Source organism: Sus scrofa, chromosome 1, assembly GCF_054392235.1.
Source record: "Sus scrofa isolate SSC_HxYL_T2T_F1_AM1 chromosome 1, Sscrofa_HxYL_maternal_Yorkshire_Landrace_v2.0, whole genome shotgun sequence".
In the NCBI taxonomy this organism is placed as follows: domain Eukaryota; kingdom Metazoa; phylum Chordata; class Mammalia; order Artiodactyla; family Suidae; genus Sus; species Sus scrofa.
The window spans coordinates 2,862,719-2,881,338 of NC_139383.1; the positions used below are offsets into that span (position 1 = coordinate 2,862,719).

An 18,620-nucleotide genomic window follows, 5' to 3' on the forward strand; every position below is an offset into this window, starting at 1 on the left:
AAACATTTTAGACGGAGGTACTATTGAGGTGACGTTGTGTCCTCTCAACCTGTCACATCCAAAGACACGTGACGTCCGCTGGTCTTATCATGAGTGAGGTAGAGCTTGATCACTTGGTTAAGGTTGTGTCTGCCAGACTTCTTTCTGTGTTGTAAAGACAAGTAGAGACATATTCTGATAATTCACTACGTAGGTCATGGGAAAAGCTCTGCCTGAAAGTAGAAAATCTGTCGTGCAAGTCCATTGCTTCCACACCAGTACTTTTCCTTTAACGCAGCGATCACATCTTCAGAAAGCTCGCTTTCTTTTGGCACAGGACCCCGCCTGCATTCTAGAAAGCTCCCTGTGCTGTCTCAGTAACACCTCCGCTCCCTGTTCTGACCTCTGTCGTCATTCATCCATCCTCCCTGCTTTGGAGTCTCGTACGTGGGACCAGACGGCACAGAGTCCTGTGTCTGAATTCTTGGGATTCACTCAGGTTGTTACAGCCCTCTGCTCTTTTTGAGCGAAGTAATAAGGCACTAATACCCTACAGTTGACTTGTCCTTTGTACTTCTGATGGATATTTGGATTATTTCAATTTAGGGGTCATTACAAATCAAACTGCAATAAAGCAACTTACACACATGCTTTTGGTGAACATAAAACACATTTATTTTAAATATACATGATATGCACTCATTTTCATAATCTTTTGTAGAATGTTCTTTATCAGTCATGGGAGCCCGTTCATGAAGATGTATGGTTTCCTATGAATATGTCTGAATATTGCAGACCTTATATTCATGAGAAGAATCCCCAGTGCATTCCATGTACTTTAACATGGAAACATTTGCAACCCACATGTAGGATCTTTCATAAATGAACCAGATCTTATTCTTCATAGTAAAAGGCCGTACATAATTTTGATCCGCAAATATAGTTAATCCCCTCTATCAGGGGTGTTGAATTTTCTTTTTATTCACAGAAAGAGTGTATTGTGCTTGCTTTGCCGACTCTTGACGGAGGAAGTATGGAGACAGAAGGTAGAATTTCCACCGGGTATAAAGTCTTGAGGTGAAGTTTCTCGTAGGGTAGGTCCCTCCACTTCTGTTTGGGGAAAGCTTACCCGACCTGGGAATCCCTGCCTAGGAAGGCCCATGACTTCCTTCCAAGCAGGGAAGTGCACTCTGGAGGGCTGTTCTTTTGCCAGACTGCCCTTGAGCGCTGTCCTGATTTTGGCTTCCGCCTCTTTCCTTTTCCTACATGGAGATAGTCACTGCCTTGTTGGGGTAACGGAGGAAAAGGAGAAAGGGGCAGACGTGACTTTATGCTGTCCCCTGCCCTGCAATAAGAAAGCTCATGTTTAAGTAACAGGCACCACAGCAGGAGGAGGACTTGTAGCCATCCTGACATTTCGCTCCAGAATATCTCCCAGGAAGGGAACTGTCTTGATTTGGAAAAATACTTTGATGCACACGAATAATAGGGGTTGAGACCTGGGGCCTCAGGGGCAAGGGTTTATGTTGCCCCAGCCAAAGGGGCAGTCCCTGGGTAGAGAGAAGAGGATGTGGGAGCCAGCAGAAGGAGCAGAGTTGGGGCGCTGACTCCGAGGCCCCAGCGCTGCGGTGGACAAGGACCCAGAGCCCAGGAGTGACTGATGGTGACAGCGGGTCCATCTGTGGGTCGCGTAGGCTGTGCTGCATGTGGGCCCCCAGTTCTTTGGTAGGTTTACCAACTTCTTAAACACCTCGTTTGTAAAGGAGAACCAGTGAGGGCCCGGGTCCCGTGTCCGGGTTGAAGTGGAGCGGACCAGGGTGGGCCTGTGTGGAAGCAGCCGCCAGACGCCGTGAGCCCAGGGCGTCTTGGGCCCTAGGATATTTTCGGGAGTGTTGGTAGGGCTGTGGGTGCCTCCAGGCTGTAGGATTGATTACCCTAACAGGGCAAATCTCTCCGTCTCAAGCCCTGACTTGGGATTGTGTTTAAGCCTCATTTTCTCTTCCCTCGACGTCACCTGGAACATTTCACCGAGTCTCCTCTCCTGGTTTCAACAGGATGTCACCTCTGGTCTTGACATTTAGCAGAAGACCGTGAGGCATCGTTACAACCCTGGTTTCACTCGGAGCCCATGGATCTCAGTGACCCAGGCCAAAATCCCTGGATCGATCCCAGCCAGCTGCCGATCTTAAATGACGAAAATGATACCGAATATACATATGTATATATAAATAGCAAGAACTTACGGAGCGTGAGGAATTTCCTCTAACTTCTTCATAAATGTCCAAAATGTATAGGGAGGAACAATTTGTCAAAACACGCAAGAAAAATCAATTAGCAATGGATAGGACGTGGATTTAATCTCTTCCCCCTCTTGCTTCACACTAAGCTCATTTCCGGCCCTTTCCTTCGAGTTTTTGTTGTTCAGTCTCTCTGATTGTCAGAACTTGAGGTCACTGTTCGTTGATGGTCTCAAGGGCAAAAGAATTGCGGAGTGGAACCGAAAGGTCGCAGTGACAGGGTTTCAGGAGGTCCACGAGAGTGATGTTGGGAACAGCTCCGTTTATGTGCTGAATCACTAAAGATGAGGAGACCTCCATTTGAAGAAAGAGGACCAGCAAGAATCTCCCACTGTCCCCACTACTGTGGATTTCTCCCCCACCCTGTCTTCTCTGTCAGACGTCTTCCGAGTAAATGCTTGACCTGCGCTCAGTGCTGGCCCCGCAGGGTCCTGGGGCATAGCCTGGGGTCACTGTGGGCAAGTGACGTTTTCCTTCTAGGACAGAATGCTGAGGCTTTCTTATTGTGCTTACTTTGTAGAGTCTGCCTGCCCCGTGAGGCTATGTTCACGATAAAGACAGAAACCTGTTTGGACTCTCATTCCAGCTTCCCCCTCACAGTCAGAGTGCAGCCTGGCAAACACTAAGTGCTCGGTACATATTTGTTGAATAAATGAATGAATGGTTGACCTCCCCTTTTTAAGGGAACTTTGTAGACTTAGGGTGCACAGGGTGTATTTTAGGAAAAGGCTAAGACAGACTTTGAGACGAGCAGAGCGCCTAAATGGACCCCAAGCCCCCAGCTCCCCTGCTCAGCCCACCTGTATTGGGAGGTCCCTCTCAGTTATAAAGGGTGAAGTCCAAAGAGAAGGGACTTCAGTGGAAGGGGGTTTTTAGGGAGTCTTTGGGGGCGAGTCCCAGAGCCACAGGGGGCCTCTGGACTTGGACGTGGCCCCTTCTCCTGCCTTCCCATCCCCCCAGATAGCAAGGCAAGTGCCAGTTCTGGGCCAGACCTTAGACCTCAGAGCAGGGAGGAAAGAAAGCCGTTCTCCTGCTGGCCTGACCCAAATATCCCACAGACAGAAGTTCTCATCCTGACAGGTCGGGCAGGGTCTATTTCTAGAAGAAAGTAGGCATTATGCACATCAAACACAACAGCCACCCCCGTCCCCACCACCCCCTCCCAAGTACTGGCAGCACCATGACCACCCTTCTCCTAGCGGGAACTCGCCAGTGCTTCTCTTCTTCTCTAGTGAAGCACAAAGGCTCACCTCTGCTTGAAGACCTGCCTCCCTGTGGTGCTGAAGGAGGTTGAATGAGATAACGGACGTGCCAGGGGTTGTGCTGGAAATAGCGACACAAACTTAAAGCCTTTGTAGCTGCTCTGTTCCTTCCATCTCTGCCCTAGCGGTACCTCCATTCGGCTAAACTGAGACTTTCCGGAAGTGCTTGTGAGGCTCCCCTTCCCAGAACTCCTGTTCTCCACCGAATCTGTCTTCATGGAAGCCTTCCGCATCTTCGGAGGCCCTTCTGAATGTCCGCCTCCTCCAGGAAGCCATAACCATCCCCACAAGGGCGGGGGGCTGCCTTCTCCTCTGGAGTCTAGAGCTCTGGGTGGTTCTAGGCACAGACCACATTCCCTGTGGTGCAAAGATCATTGCCATAGTTTGGAGATGGAACCCTCTTTCTCTCATTGGCTCGAAGATTCTAAAGACGAGCTGTTTCATATGCATCCTTACAGCTATTAGAATAATAAAAGATCACTCATCAAAAATGTGTGCTTGAGAGTGGAGGAAAGATATGAAGAAAGCAAACCACACATATTCACATTGATAAGAAGCTCTGCATTAATTACTAGTGATGGCCGCTATATGCTGTGGGAAGGCAATTTTAAAATTACTGCAGGGAGTTCCCGTCGTGGCTCAGCAGAAACCAATTTGACTAGGAACCATGAGGATGTGGGTTGGATCCCTGGCCTCGCTTAGTGGGTTAAGGATCCAGTGGCCTCGCTCAGTGGGTTAAGGATACAGTGAGCTGTAGTGTAGGACACAGATGCGGCTTGGATCCCAAATTGCTGTGGCTCTGGTGTAGGCTGGCACCTGTAGCTCTGATTTGACCCCTAACCTGGGATGTCCCATATGCTGTGGGTGTGGCCGTAAAAAGACAAAAAAAAGGAAAAAGTCAAATTACTACAAACTTGGAGTTCTCTGGTGGTTCAGTGGGTTAAGGATCCAGTGTTGTCACTGCTCTGGGGTGGGTTTGATCCCTGGCCCTGGAGCTTCCACATGCCATGGGCACAGCCAAAAACATAAATAAAACCACTACAAGCTTTTGTAGCATTATTTAAGAATTATTTAATAATTTGACAGACTGATTTGAGTGGTGTTGTGTAGATAGTAAAAAGTAGGGTGGAGTTCCCGTTGTGGCTCAGCAGAAACCAATCTGACTAGTATCCATGAGGATGCAGGTTTGATCCCTGGCCTCAAACAGTGGCTTAGGGATCTGGCGTTGCCATGAGCTATGGTGTAGGTCACAGACGCGGCTCGGATCTTGTGTTGCTGTGACTGTGGCATATGTAGGCCAGCAGCTGCAGCTCTGATTTGACCCATAGCCTGGGAATCTCCATATGCCATGGGTGTGGCCCTAAAAAGACAAAAAAAAAAAAAAAAAAAAAAAAAGTATAAGGGTAAAACTTTTTTGTTTCAATGGCTTGTTTACAGGTAGCTAATTCATAAGCAGCAGCAATGCTTAGGTTTGCAATGAGTTCCTTCCTACCGCACAGCACAGGGCACTGTACCCAGTCTCTTGGGATAGACCATGATGGAAGATGATAAAAGAAAGGGAAAGTGCACACACACACACACACACACGACTGGGTCACTTTGCTGTAAAGCAGAAATTGGCACGACATTGTAAATTAACTGTCATTTTAAAAAGTGTAAAAAACTTTAAAAAAGAAATGCGTAAGTTTTGCCAAGAAATTCTGTTGTGCTGTTGAAGAGGGAACTTGCCCAGCTATCCAAGAGGATGACTTGTGGTTAAGAAAACAACTTGCCCGGCAAAGTCTTATTCTACTTATAAGCCAAGACTAGCGATGCCCAGTAATTCTACATTTATTTGGAGATTTCTGTAAAGTTTTGTCCACTGTGGATGGTGGTCTTGAACTCATGGTGTGGCTAGTCTGTCTTTGTCTTCCGGGGGCGCCGTCGTGCACCCCGTCCAGCTTCAGACAGCCGAGGACTGTTGGCCCTTTCTTCGGAATTTTTTAAAAAGACTTTATTTAAGCTTTTGTTAATGTAATACCCTCCTTAGTCACTTCAGCTAATCTTTTATAAACCTTCTTTGTATTTTTCACTCACAAAACATATGGGGGGAGCCTTAGAGACCTCAAATCCATCACATTTTGGAATGGCTTTTTTCCAGCAGATTTTTTCAAGTTGTGAATGACAACCTACTTGTGAGTCATGAAATTGATTTTTACTAAGTCCAAGCCCTACTTCTAAAAACTGAATGAGGAAGGGGTGAGAGAGGATGGGGAGAGCAGAGGAGGAGGAGAGAGGAGGGGGAGGGAAGGAGAGAGGAGGGGGAGACGGGAGGGGAGGGGGGCAGGGAGACACAGGGGTGTCTGGGTGGGTCCAGCAAGGACCGGGCATCCCTTAGTGACCTGTGAGTGTGTGTTCCGTCCTATGCAGGACACCTTTCTTACTGGGAGTTGACAAAGTAATAAAACCCTTGCTCTAGACCATAGTTTGCAGATATCTTCACGATGATGGGTAACCCTCCGCATAAGAGATGCTCTGGCCTCTGGGTGAAAAATAAAAAAGAGATAATTCAAATGATCGAGCACCCATCTCTTTGGATTTGGGACCATCAGAACGTGGGCTCTAAACTGCCGTTGTGGACCGGAAGTAAAGCCCGTGAACACAGTGGCACCTGCCAGGATCAGCCTCGGGAGGTTTCTCCCAGGCCTGCCCCTCTCTGGGCTTGACTGTCATCTAACACTCCTTGTGAGAGCCTTGGCTCCCCAGCGAGGCTGAAACCACGTGCAGGGCACCGTCAAGTCCTCGCTGCAGTGATTCTTCCAGGAACAGCACGGAACGGCTGTTCCACAAATGCTTTCCTGTGAGTCACGGAGGACCTGGAACACTCCTGAGCCGCGGGTCCCCACGCAGTGAGGACAGGGCAGGAGAGAAGGCCCACGTGTGGGTGTTCCTGTCTGGGCACATCAGGAGTGCAGGGCGCCAGGGACCAGCTTGCAAGAATCAGTGGGAACCCCTCCGGTCCCTTCGTCGTGGCGCGGCTGTCCCCACCGGGAACTCAGATCCTTGGTCCGTGGCAGCTCCACCCATAAGAACAGAGTATGCTCCATCTTCCAGGATGGAATAAAAGGGACACTCTCCTTTCTGAAATCCTTTTATGCTCTTGAAAACTTTTCACGCCCAACTGGCAATCTCTGTGTGCTTGGGGAGTAATTACCTTGCGTGCCTTTCTTTAAGTGAGGTCCTTCTAGGCGTCTTTGTTATAGACTGTACCTTTTCTCCTCACCCCCTCACACCCCAGGAGACTGGGCTTAGCCTCTGCTAGTGAGGCCTTGATTGCTACTTTGTCAAGTATCACTTATCACTTTATGCTTTAAAATGTTTAAAGTGAAATCAGATCAACACGATGGGAACATATGGTTCTTTGGTTTTCTCCTTCCGGTGTGAAATCTTACTACTCTAGATTTGATCGGTGAAGAAGTAAAATAACGAGATAAATAAATAAAAGCTTTGGGGCTGCATACATGCCAGTTTGCAAAATTAATGTCTGATTATCTCTGGAAATGTCTGGAACAGCTGTGGTTGTCAGCACTGCTTCAACCCCTGGGTCTGATGATTTAAACGTTGCATTTCTCTTCTTTTCTTTTTTGTCTTTTTGCCTTTTCTAGGGCTGCTTCCTGCGGCATATAGAGGTTCCCAGGCTAGGAGTCTAATCGATGCTGTAGCCACTGGCCTACACCAGAGCCACAGCAACACGGGATCCAAGCTGCGTCTGCGACCTACACCACAGCTCACGGCAATGCCGGATCCTTGACCCACTGAGCAAGGGCAGGGATCGAACCCGCAACCTCATGGTTCCTAGTCGGATTCATTAACCACTGTGCCACAATGGGAATGCTTCCATTTCTCTTCTTAAACATTAGAGGCAATAAATTACTCTTGCTTAACCTGCCTTTTTCTCCCATTGTCAGTAAAACATCTATGTAAAGCCTCATTCCTAATTGGTGGGATGTCATTAACAGTTCAGGTCTGAGACTGGATCAAGGGAGAAAGAAAAGAAAATGAGAATGCCGCGGTCACACAGCCACTTGTTTACTACGTGCAAAGCAGCAGATACTTACAATGGGTGATGGACCAGAGTTTATTTTCTCAGCCCTTAAGGAATTTTCAGTCTTTGCGGGAAGATACGTCCATGGTACATGAGCCATGAAGTCAGTGGCTTCATGGAAGTCATCCAGAGACACACAGAGATTCGGCAGGAGTGACTCTGGGCTGGCCTTGGACTTCCCACCTGATGTGCTCATGGGGTAGCGAGGAAGCTCTTCTTGTGTTTGAGCGCATTGGAGCTAACAACCAGAGACCACGCCTGTGCAATTTTCTTTCTTCATTCAAGAGAAATTTCTTGGCAACGACTTTCCATAGGTTCAACAAAGGGTCCAGTGCATGAGCTGATAATGTTTTCCTAATGCATTGTCTTTGCCCTAGTTTCATTCACTTATAACTGAATAAAAAATAAATGGTAGTTCCCATTGTGGGCTAGCAGAAATAAACCCAACTAGTATCCATGAGGGTGCAGGTTCGATCCCCGGCCTTGCTCAGTGGGTCAGGGATCTGGCATTGCATTGAACTGTGGTGTAGGTTGCAGACACAGCTCGGATCTGGCATTTCTGTGGCTGTGGTGTAGGCCGGCAGCTGCAGCTCCAATTCAACCTCTAGCCTGGGAAATTTCATATGCTGTGGGTACAGCCTTAAAAAGCAAAAATAAATAAATGAATAAATGAATTGGTAATATATTCGAAAGATATAAAAGCTATAAAATGAAAATGTCTTTTTTTCTTTTTTTTTGTCTTTTCAGGACCACATCCGTGGTATATGGAAGTTCCCAGGCTAGGGGTTGAATTGGAGCTACAGCCGCTGGTCTATGCCACAGCCACAGAAATGCCAGATCCGAGCTGTGTCTTCAATGCCACAGCCACAGGAATGCCAGATCTGAGCTGTGTCTTCAATGCCACAGCCACAGGAATGCCAGATCCGAGCTGTGTCTTCAACTTACACCATAGTTCACGGCAACGCTGGATCCTTAACCCACTGAGCAAGGCCCAGAATCCAACCTGCATCCTCATGGATGCTAGTCAGATTCGTTTCCACTGAGTCACGATGGGAACTCCAAAAATGTCTTCTTTTGTATGATTTATATTGTTTCCAAGTTTTCTTCATGTCGATATTGTTTTTGAGGATTATGAGCGAGGTATTTTGTGATGTCTCTTAGTTTGAGTGTGTAAACCCATGCAGTGCCTGGTGGGGAGAAATGGCATAGAAAGGATGCTGTGTTCGTCTTCTGCACCTTCACAGGTGGCCCGTGGATTGAATCTGTCCCATTAGTGAAGAGGTCCACTCGGACCACTCGATCCATCAATTAAGGGAGTGTCTTCCAATTTTCTCCATTGTAAGTTACTTTCTCCCCTTGGGAGGCATGAGGAATTTGTGGGAAGATAACTCTGATTCATGTAAATATTCTTTTCCTTTTCAAACTTTCCATTTTTATTTGTTGATTTACATGAGTTCGTTTTTTTATTGAATAAGTTGTATGAGCTGTTTGTATGTCTTGGTAATTAAGCCCTGGTCAGCTTAAGATTTTCTTCCAGTCCAAGGTTATCCTTTTATTTTGCAGAAGCTTATAAGTTTGATTGGATGCCATTTGTTTATTTTTGCTTTTATTTCTATTGCCTTGGGAGATTGATCTAAGAAACCATTGCTACGTTGTATGGATTTACATGAGTTTGGACTCTTGTTTTCTTATCTTATTCAGTGGGTTATAATACGCTACTACCACTATTTATTTTGGAGCTAAAATAGTCCCAGGTTTAGCTGGTGGGAGCCCCTTCCAGGTGGCGTCTGTATCTTTTGATGTCAGTATCTCTACCTCATGGGGCAGGTTTGATCCTTGGCCTGGTGCAGTGGTGTAGGTTGCAGCTGCAGCTCAGATACAGTCCCTGGCCCTGGAACTTCCGTGTGCCACAGGCGCAGCCAAAACAAGGAAGAAAGGTCTCTATCTCCATTTCCATGTCTCTCTCTCTCTACCTAGGGGAGACAGGGTGCACACAAAGCGAAGCACGTCTCCATCTGTATGTTTCTATGTTTACCCGTATTCGTACCAACGCTTTCATTCCAATCCATTAACAATGCAAGGTTCATTCTAAATCTGCTCCTTTCTCATATTTGTATCTCTCCTCCGACAGTGAGAAGCCTGGCTCTGTTTACACCTTGTACATTTTTGGATCAGTTTTTCTGTGTGTAGCCGACACCCCTACCTGCTGCCACTCCCTCCCCTGTGTGGACACTGTCCTCATCTGTTCAGGCTCTGACACCCAGGTCTCGGCACCACAGCTTCCCCACCCTTGGCCTTGGCAAAGCTGCTGGTCCTGTCTACCCCCATCTGAGAACTTTGGGACAGAACTGTTCAGGAAAGGAGCGGGAGGAGGAAGCAGAAGAGAAGGAGGAGGAGGGGCAAAGGATATCTGAACGCTGATTTTGTTCCCATCCACCTTATCGACTCTTACTTTCATTTATATTATTTTCCCAAGGACCTCAGGTAGTCAGTCACAAAGAATAGTAATGTTACCTCCCCTTTCCAACTCTCATACCTCCTTTCATCTCATCTAACTGTGCTTCGTGTTTTCGGGAAGGCATCAAGACTTACCAGGGATGGAGACCTTATGGGAACACTTCTTTCCTGTTCCTGCTTGTCATAGTACTTCCTGGCATTCGAGTAGAGACGGGGGACTCTCATCAGGGTGGTCTTTCTAAAAGGAAACCTGATCACCTGGCACCCTCCCCCCGCCCCCGTGTCACACCTTTGGATGCATCGACAGAGGAGTGGGTAGAGGAGATGTGGTGCAGGTGCGCAGTGGGCTCTTCCTCAGCCATAAAAAAGAATGAGACGATGCTGTCTGCAGCAACACGGATGGACACAGAGGTTATCATACTAAGTCAGACGGAAAGACAAATACCATATGATATTTGCATGTGAAATCTAAAAAAAATGATACAAATGATCTTATTTACAAAACTGAAAGAGTCTCACAGGCAAAGAAAAGAAACTTACGGTTATCAAAGGCGAAAGGAGGGTCAGGAATAAGGAGCTGAATCACTTTGCTGTAGGCCTGAAACCGAAACATCGTCAAGCAACTGTATTTCAATAAAACCTACGCCACGGCTCATTGCAACGCCAGATCCTTAACACAGTGAGTGAGGCCAGGGACCAAACCTGCATTCTCATGGATGCTAGTCGTAACAGGAACTCCCAGTAGTTTTCTTTTTAATAAAGAGTGGACATTGGGGAGTTTCCGTCATGGCTCAGTGGTTAACGAATCCGACTAGGAACCATGAGGTTGCAGGTTCGATTCCCGGCCTTGATCAGTGGGTTAACAATCCGGCATTGCTGTGAGCTGTGGTATAGATCACAGATGAGGCTCGGATCCCAAGTTGCTGTGGCTGTGGTGGAGGCCGGTGGCTACAGCTCCGATTCGACCCCTAGCGTGGGAACCTCCATATGCCGCGGGAGCGGCCCTAGAAAAGACAAAAAAATAAAATAAAATAAAGAGTGGACATTGGATATAGAATTTTAAAAATCGAATTACTTACCAGCTCCTTAGATAATCAAATGATTTTTCACTTTTGATCTATTATTTTAAATCTCCTCATTGACGAGGAAGCTTCTGATGCAGTGGACTCTCGCGTATCACTTGGTCAGGAGAGGTGACACAGAGATGGCATGGCATTGAGGATATCTCCTGCTCCCTCTCTCCTTCTCCCGCCCCCACCCTCCCTCTCTCCCTCTGTCATGGCAGCTCACCTTGGTGAACATCTTAGATTTGCAAAAACTGAAAAATAATCAGTGTCTTGAGCATCTTTGGCCCATTTTCTAGAACGCATCTGGGTACGGGACTCCCATGTGACAGTGTGAGCAGCCATCAGCCTTGGTGAGCAGTTTGGCGTGTTAGGCTCTCTGCTTATGCCTCATCTGACAGCTGGGGTGTCCCTGGGGTTCAGATGCCTTGTGCCTAGTGCAGTCGCTGGCACGGGGGCTCCGTACATTTTTGATGGTGATGAGAGAGAGAGGAATTATAGGCAGTCTCCTGGGAAGTCCCACCAGCATCACTCAAGTGGAACCGGTTGGATGTTTGTTTTTAAATTATGACATTTTGGCGGTATTGTGCCCCGACTGTCTGTCTTTGGAAAATTAAAGTGGTAAACTGGTAATGACACACACAGAGTAGAAAAAGTGATTGGAAGTTAGAGAAGTTAGGCCTCCTGAGAAGAGACAAAAGTCGCTCAGGTTGTGTGTTCCTGCCCTTGTGGGGGTCCCCGCTTTCCTCTGAAACCAGGGGGTGGGCAGTCGTGTGCTGACCAAGGCCTCTCCCGGGCCAGAGGGACCCAGATTCTAAGTGCAGCCGGCCAGCTCTGGGAGGGCAGGGCGCAGGAGTTACTGTGGGTAAAACTCGCCCAGCTTGCTGCAGGTTCCATGGTGAGGGAGGGGGCTACATTTGTAGGGAGGGTTTAGAGATAAAACGAAGAATTTCTTGGCAATAACAGAGAGAAAATAATGAGATGGTTTTGCTGGTAGATTCCAGGCAAAGAGGCCACTGCATTGGATGCTCGGGTTTCCACGTGCCAGGAAACCGGGTAACTACCATGTGGCTGGCACTCTGGTTGTCCCCGCTCTGCCTTCTTCCAACTTGGTGACTTGCTATGTGTGACCCAGGGGTTTGAAGCTTGAGCTGAATGCACAGCATCTGCCCTCAAAGTGCTACCTGCGAGGTGCCCATGGGGCTGTTGCTGAGAGAGCACAGGGTAGGCGCAGCTCCGAAGAGGGGCTTTCCTGTGGCCCAGGTGGTCAGGGGGTGATGTCTGGCCTGGGTGCGGAAGTTCCAGGGAGGGGCATCTAGGCCAAGAGGGATGCGCCTGCCAGTGATGCCAGGGTCTGCCTCTGCTGGGCACCAGTGGTCCTATGGCATCGTTGATGCTCCCTGGGCCTTGTTCTTTTTTTGCTAAAATCACTTGCCCATTTTCATGCTGGACACTTTGGATAAAACTTTCACCACAATCCCTGCAGTTGGCTTTATCCCGCCTTCTTAGATGAGGAAATTAAGACCCAAAGATGTGAAACCCCTTGTGACAGTCACATGTAGCGAGGAGGAAGTAAAGCCAGGCTTTGACCTTCAAATCTTTTGGCTCTTGCTGGCTTTTAAAGCGCCAGCTCGTCCTCCGTGAAAATGAAGGCGCTGGAGCACACTAGGCCTGCATGTGTGGCAAGGGCAGATTGCCTGGGGAGATGTTCTGGAAACTATGAAGCACTTTTCAAATGTAAAGTCTGGAGTTCCCGTTGTGGCTCAGCAGTTCCCGTACAGCTCAACCAGTATCTGTGAGGATGCGGGTTCCATCCCTGGCCTCGCTCAGTGGGTTACGGATCCAGCATTGCGGTGAGCTATGGTGTCGCTTGCAGATGCGGCTTGGATCTGGCATGGCTGTGGCTGTAGGCCGGCAGCCGTAGCTCCGATTTGACCCCCTAGCCTGGGAACCTCCATATGCCGCAGGTGCAGCCCTAAAAAGACAAAAAGACAAAAAACAAAACCAAAAACAAATGTGAAGTCTTGGTAAATGAGGCAGATTTACTTTACAGCCAGAGGTTCTGAGCTGCCCTGGATCAGGAGTAAGACTGTTTTGCCTCTTTCTTCGTGTAAGTGTGTATGTCAGCATGTGCGTGAGTGTTTGTGTGTGTGTAAGAGAAAGGGTGAGGAAGAAACCACACAAATCTTGATGAATTGCTTGAACATGTTCATTTTCAAGGGTGGAAAGGTTGGCTGCTTTCTTGCCAACATCAGAAAATGTTCCATTCTGGCCCATTGCTGTAGTTCTAAGATCAGGTAGTTAGAATAATAATTACAGCTTACGGGTGTGCAGACTCGTGCTTGTGTTGTATTTTAAATTATGGAATAACCAGGTTCAACGTACAGAAGGGCATAAGCCGCGGGGCAGGTGCTGGCTCACTGGCCATAAATGTGCCTCTGGCGGGTGTGCAAAGGCTTTTGGCCACAAGCAGGTGGCTTTCCCCTGCCAGGGAGTATGGTCGTGGTTTCCTTTTTTCCTTTTTTTTTTTGGTCTTTCTAGGGCCACACCCGCGGCATATGGAGGTTCCCAGGCTAAGGGTCAAATCGGAGCTACAGCTGCCAGCCTACACCAGAGCCACAGCCACGCCAGATCCAAGCCGCATCTGCGACCTACACCACAGCTCATGGCAACACCAGATCCTTAGCCCACGGAGCCAGGCCAGGGATTGAACCTGCAACCTCATGGTTCCTAACTGGATTTGTTTCCGCTGGGCCACGACGGGAACTCTGGTCATGGTTTTCAATGACTGGGTCATCTGGTAGGTCTTGTGAACCTGAATCTGTACATAAAACCACGGAGTCGGTGGATCTCTTGCCTTTGCCGGTGGTTTAGGACCCTGTGTGACGTGCCCGCAGCCCACCTGGGGGCCACGCGTCTGACTCGTGTCTTCCGGACACTTTACCACGTGCACTGACATCTCGTAGCAGGGGACCCGTGTCTGGAAAAAGAGAAACTTGGGTCTCTTCATGTCGTCTCTCGGGGCCTGATGGAAAACAGGTTTCTCCGTGATTTTGTCCAAACGTTCTCTCCCACCTGAATCGCGCGGCAAAGCTGAACATGGTGATGGGGAGTGATTCAGGGGTGGGCGTTCCCGGACACCAGCCGGGTCACCCGGGAGCCTCTCTCCTGCTGGTGGCCTGGCTGTGCGGGCCATTCTGGCCACTGAGTCAGAGGAGACCCAGCCCACTTGCACTGTGGCTCCTGATGTCACCATTGAGGGTTAAAGGTCCTGCCCTGGAGTTCCCGTTGTGGCTCTGTGGGTTAACAGCCTGACGTAGTGTCTGTGAGGATGTGGGTTCAATCCCTGGCCTCACTCAGTGGGTTAAGCATCTGGCCTTGTCACAAGCTGTGACTTGTGTCTTGGATCCCATGTTGCCGTGACTATGGCTGTGGCCGACAGCTGCAGCTCAAATTTGACCCCTAGTCTGAGAACTTCCATATGCCTCAGGTTCAGCCTTAAAAAAAAAAAAAAAAAGGCCCTGCCCTAAGGGATGCGTGGATTCCTCCGATTCCTGATCGGTTTTCCTTGTGATGGTTGCCCTTGGAAGAGGAGGTCCTGCCCTGTGGACCAGCCGGGGGCAAATGCACAGGTTCAAATCCCCAGTGCATCACATCCAGCTGTGACACTTCAGGCACGGTAAGCTCTGAGCCTGGGTTTCCTCTGTGTCTGCCTCTCCAGCGCTGCTGCGGACGTGACCCTGGAGCAGGCCTTGCTGTAAGGCTGTGCAGTCACACGTGTAAAATGCCTCACGTGGGGCTGGGGAGAGGCAGTCAGGCTACACCAAGTAACTGCAGGGACCTACGAAAGTCCAGGCATGAATGCGGGCTCACCTCTTGGGCCAAAGGCCTCCCTTCCCTGCCCACCAACCGCCTTTCTGCACAGATAGAGAAGGTGGGGGAGGGATTTTGGAAAGAACTACATGGGGCTTCGCTCTCTGGGGGACCCCTCTGGGAGGGGGGGCTCAATTGCCTCGAGCACCTGCTGACAGCCTCTGGATGGACCTGAGCCCGAGTCCCGCTGTCCAGGTCCAGGAGCCTCCACAGAGCCGGGGCGGCACCCTGGGGTGGGGGTCAGGGCTAGGCTCTGGTGGACAGGCGCCTTTCTAGTGGCCCGGGCTTGTCCAGGGGCCTCTCCTCCCAGGCAGGCCGAGTGGAGGGCTGGTGACCGGACTCTGATGTCCGCCCAGCCCGAGGGAGGCTCTTTGCTGTGGGAAGCCTGCTGTACCCCGTTTTCCTCTCTCGGGACCCTGTTTCGCAGAGAAGGAAGGTGGCCGGCCTGCCTGCGGTCACCCGGCTTGTGACATCGTCCTGAGAACCTGAGGGGTCCGCCATCCCACCCACTTATTGGTCTCTCTGGACGTCCACATTCCGTGCGTGTAAATGTTTGAGTGATGACGTTCAAATGAGTGAACTCTGGGGCTCTCAGCAACTTCATCCACCCTGGGCACCCACCCCCCGGACCCTGGCAGGTGGGCGGGGCTGGACCTGGCCCTGCCCCAGCCCAGGTCTTCTGATGCCTCTGGCCCCCCTCCCGGCAACGCCTTTCTCCCCCGCCTGCCACCCCGCAGACACATGGACGGGATGGGACAGACGGTCCAAAGACTCACCCTCACGGCAGGCCCTCCCCACCCCTGCCCCCCAGCGGCACCAGACAGGACCTCCTGTCCCGTCTTCCATTGTCACTGTGTCCCCATCCTCCACCACCAGCAGGGCTCCCCGCGCTCTGCCCACGCCTCTGCCTCCTGGGAAGCGGGGGCCCCGCTGTGCCCTCTGCCTCAGAGCTTCCCTTTCTCCAACTCTCTCCCCTTTGGGTCTCAATCCGCCCGACCGCTGCCTTCTCCTGAGCACCTTGGCTGCGTTCCAGCTCTCGCCTCCTCCGACGTGACAACCAGCATGTCCCTCCTGTTCTGAAGTTGGGCGACCACCCCTCTGGGTGTGGGCTTAACGTCTGACCCTGCGTGGCGCTCGGTGGAAATGACCTTGTGATCTGCGGGCTTGTCTGTCTCGGCTCCAGACAACGTCTTGCTGTCCGTTTGGCTGCTGCGTCTCCTCCAGGCTCTGTTTTCTCCCCCTGGAACTTCTAGGTCCTTCGAATCCCCTGCTGGTCCTCAAGCTTTCCACCTCCTTCTGGCTGTTCTTTGAAAACTTTGGGCCGTGTTTTGAGGGGATGACTGCTGTCATTCTCACCACATCCATTCGAACTTTGTACAAAGCTTTGTTTTTTTCGTCTGATTTTTTTTTTTTTTTTTTTTGTCTTTTGTCTTTGTTGTTGTTGCTGCTATTTCTTGGGCCGCTCCCGCGGCATATGGAGGTTCCCAGGCTAGGGGTCGAATCGGAGCTGTAGCCACCGGCCTACGCCAGAGCCACAGCAACGCGGGATCCGAGCCGCGTCTGCAACCTACACCACAGCTCACGGCAACGCCGGATCGTTAACCCACTGAGCAAGGGCAGGGACCGAACCCGCAACCTCATGGTTCCTAGTCGGATTCGTTAACCACTGCGCCACGATGGGAACTCCTCGTTTTGATTTTGAGAATTCTATTTTTCTTTTCCACGGTCCTCCTCGAGTCTTGTTTCTTTCTCCTGCTCTGCTTTTATTACCTCCTTTGTGGTTTTGGAGGTGCAGACCTTTGCAATCTAAGTAAAGCCTTGATACATTCACAGCAGCCCTGGTTCACCTCTGACCGTGCTAACTCCACCCTGCGTGCTGGGATGGTTGCCTCTCTCTCAGCTCAAGGCCTGTGCTTCCTGCCTCCTTGCCGGCCGCTCCCTTCTTTTGCACAGGCAGTCGACCCCTGGGGAGTGAGGTGGAGTGGCTGGAGCTATGACCTTTGGGGCGTGGGCCCTCACTGATTTCGGTGGTCGAGCTGCCTTGTAGGGAACCGTGGCTGCTGTGCTTTCGGGGCCACTGCTTCTGTTTGTCCCCTTGGGTGCCCATCCCTGGGCCTGGCCTCTCTGCCCCGGGAGGCTGACCCCTGTGGGAGAGGCAAGCAGAAGGGGTGGGGTGGGGTTCAGACCCCACTCCAGGGGCCCCCACGGCAGCACAGCCTCTGCCTGGGGCCCAGGCCTGAGTTCCCTTCTCCCACAGCCTTCATTACCCAATTCATATTCTTTTCTCCAAAAAATAGAGGCTCTGGTTGGACTGTTACCCAGGGAATCCATTTTCTAGGCTGGTTGCCACAAACCATCCAAAGATAGCCAGTCTGTCCATAAGAATGCAAAAACTAGATATAAATTCCAGTATTGCTTTGATCTGATCCACGAAAAATGGGGTGTAATATTTTTCATAGGGAGGACAGTGGATAAAGGGCTCATTGTATTTTTATGGCCAAACACTCTAATTTTTTCTTATACCTTCTCAAAATCATTAGAGACCGAGGGGAAAGCCAAGAACTTGGAGATGGCCCCTCTCCCCACCCCAGCCACCGCTGTCTCCCGTCCCCACCCCACCCAGCTCGGGAGCTGCTGGTCTCCTGCTCGGCAGCGTGGAAACCATTGCTGGGAGGAACATTCTTTCGGAATGTCCTCACCTTGGCTTAGCGCTCCGTGGAGCATCTTGCAAGCTTGTCCCTCTGTGACGTATGGGCGATGCTTGCCAAGAACAGCCTGAAGCTCCGCACCGGGTTCAGAAGTAAACTGTGACACGTCACCGCTCAGCACGTCGTGGCCCGACCTGGCTGCTGGTCCAACTCGCTGAGCCGGGTCCAGGGGCCCCTGTGTCTGAGGATGGAGTTTCCAGCCTTTCCTTCCAGCCATCCCACAAAGGCTGTGGCCTCGTGTTTCTCCAGAAAAAGTGATGAGAGGAGCATCAGGAAACCAGACCTGCTTTCAATCACAGGCCAAGTGGGTATTTATTTGCAGCTCCTTGTTTTTGTAGAATAAATGTTTCTTTCGGCTTCTCTCGTTCATGTTGGGCCATTTTGTCCTCTGCTTCTGTGCCGCGAATGTCCATCTGTCCTGCTCCGGCCGGTCCTGCCGTTCTCTGTGACGTGAGGAGCGAGGGGCGCAGATGCCAGGAAGCCCCCGCTTGAAGGCACAGGTGCAGCAGGTGGTCATGGAGGGGCCTGGTCTCCGTTCATTAAGCCAGTTTCTCTTGCAAGTGAGACGCATTCCACATGTGTTCAGATCTGGGAAGGCTCTCAGAGGTAGACGTTTCGGTCCTTTTCTATTGAGCTGCACTGAGCTGGCGCTGGGCTAACAGGAGCTGAGAGAGGCCTGTGGTGCTGGACTTGGAATCTGGACCCCCTGCCTGGCCCTGCGGGACCATCCCCCCCGGGGACATCCCTGCCCTCCAGCTTGAGCGGTGCAGGGTCTCCAGGGTGACATGGGCCTCATTTGGACTCCCTCCAACAAGCTTTTTCACACCAAGAGAGAACAAGGCTCTTTCAAAGAGGGCTGCTGCTTCTGTATCACTGTTTGTCTCTGGACATGTTGG

General features: G+C 50.4%; 1 protein-coding gene across 10 annotated transcripts in view; it reads left to right on the top strand.

Moving 5' to 3' along the window:
* The window catches only part of PDE10A (phosphodiesterase 10A), a 568,650-nt gene that overhangs the window by 10,635 nt on the left and 539,395 nt on the right, over positions 1 to 18,620 (top strand). The window lies entirely within an intron of this gene.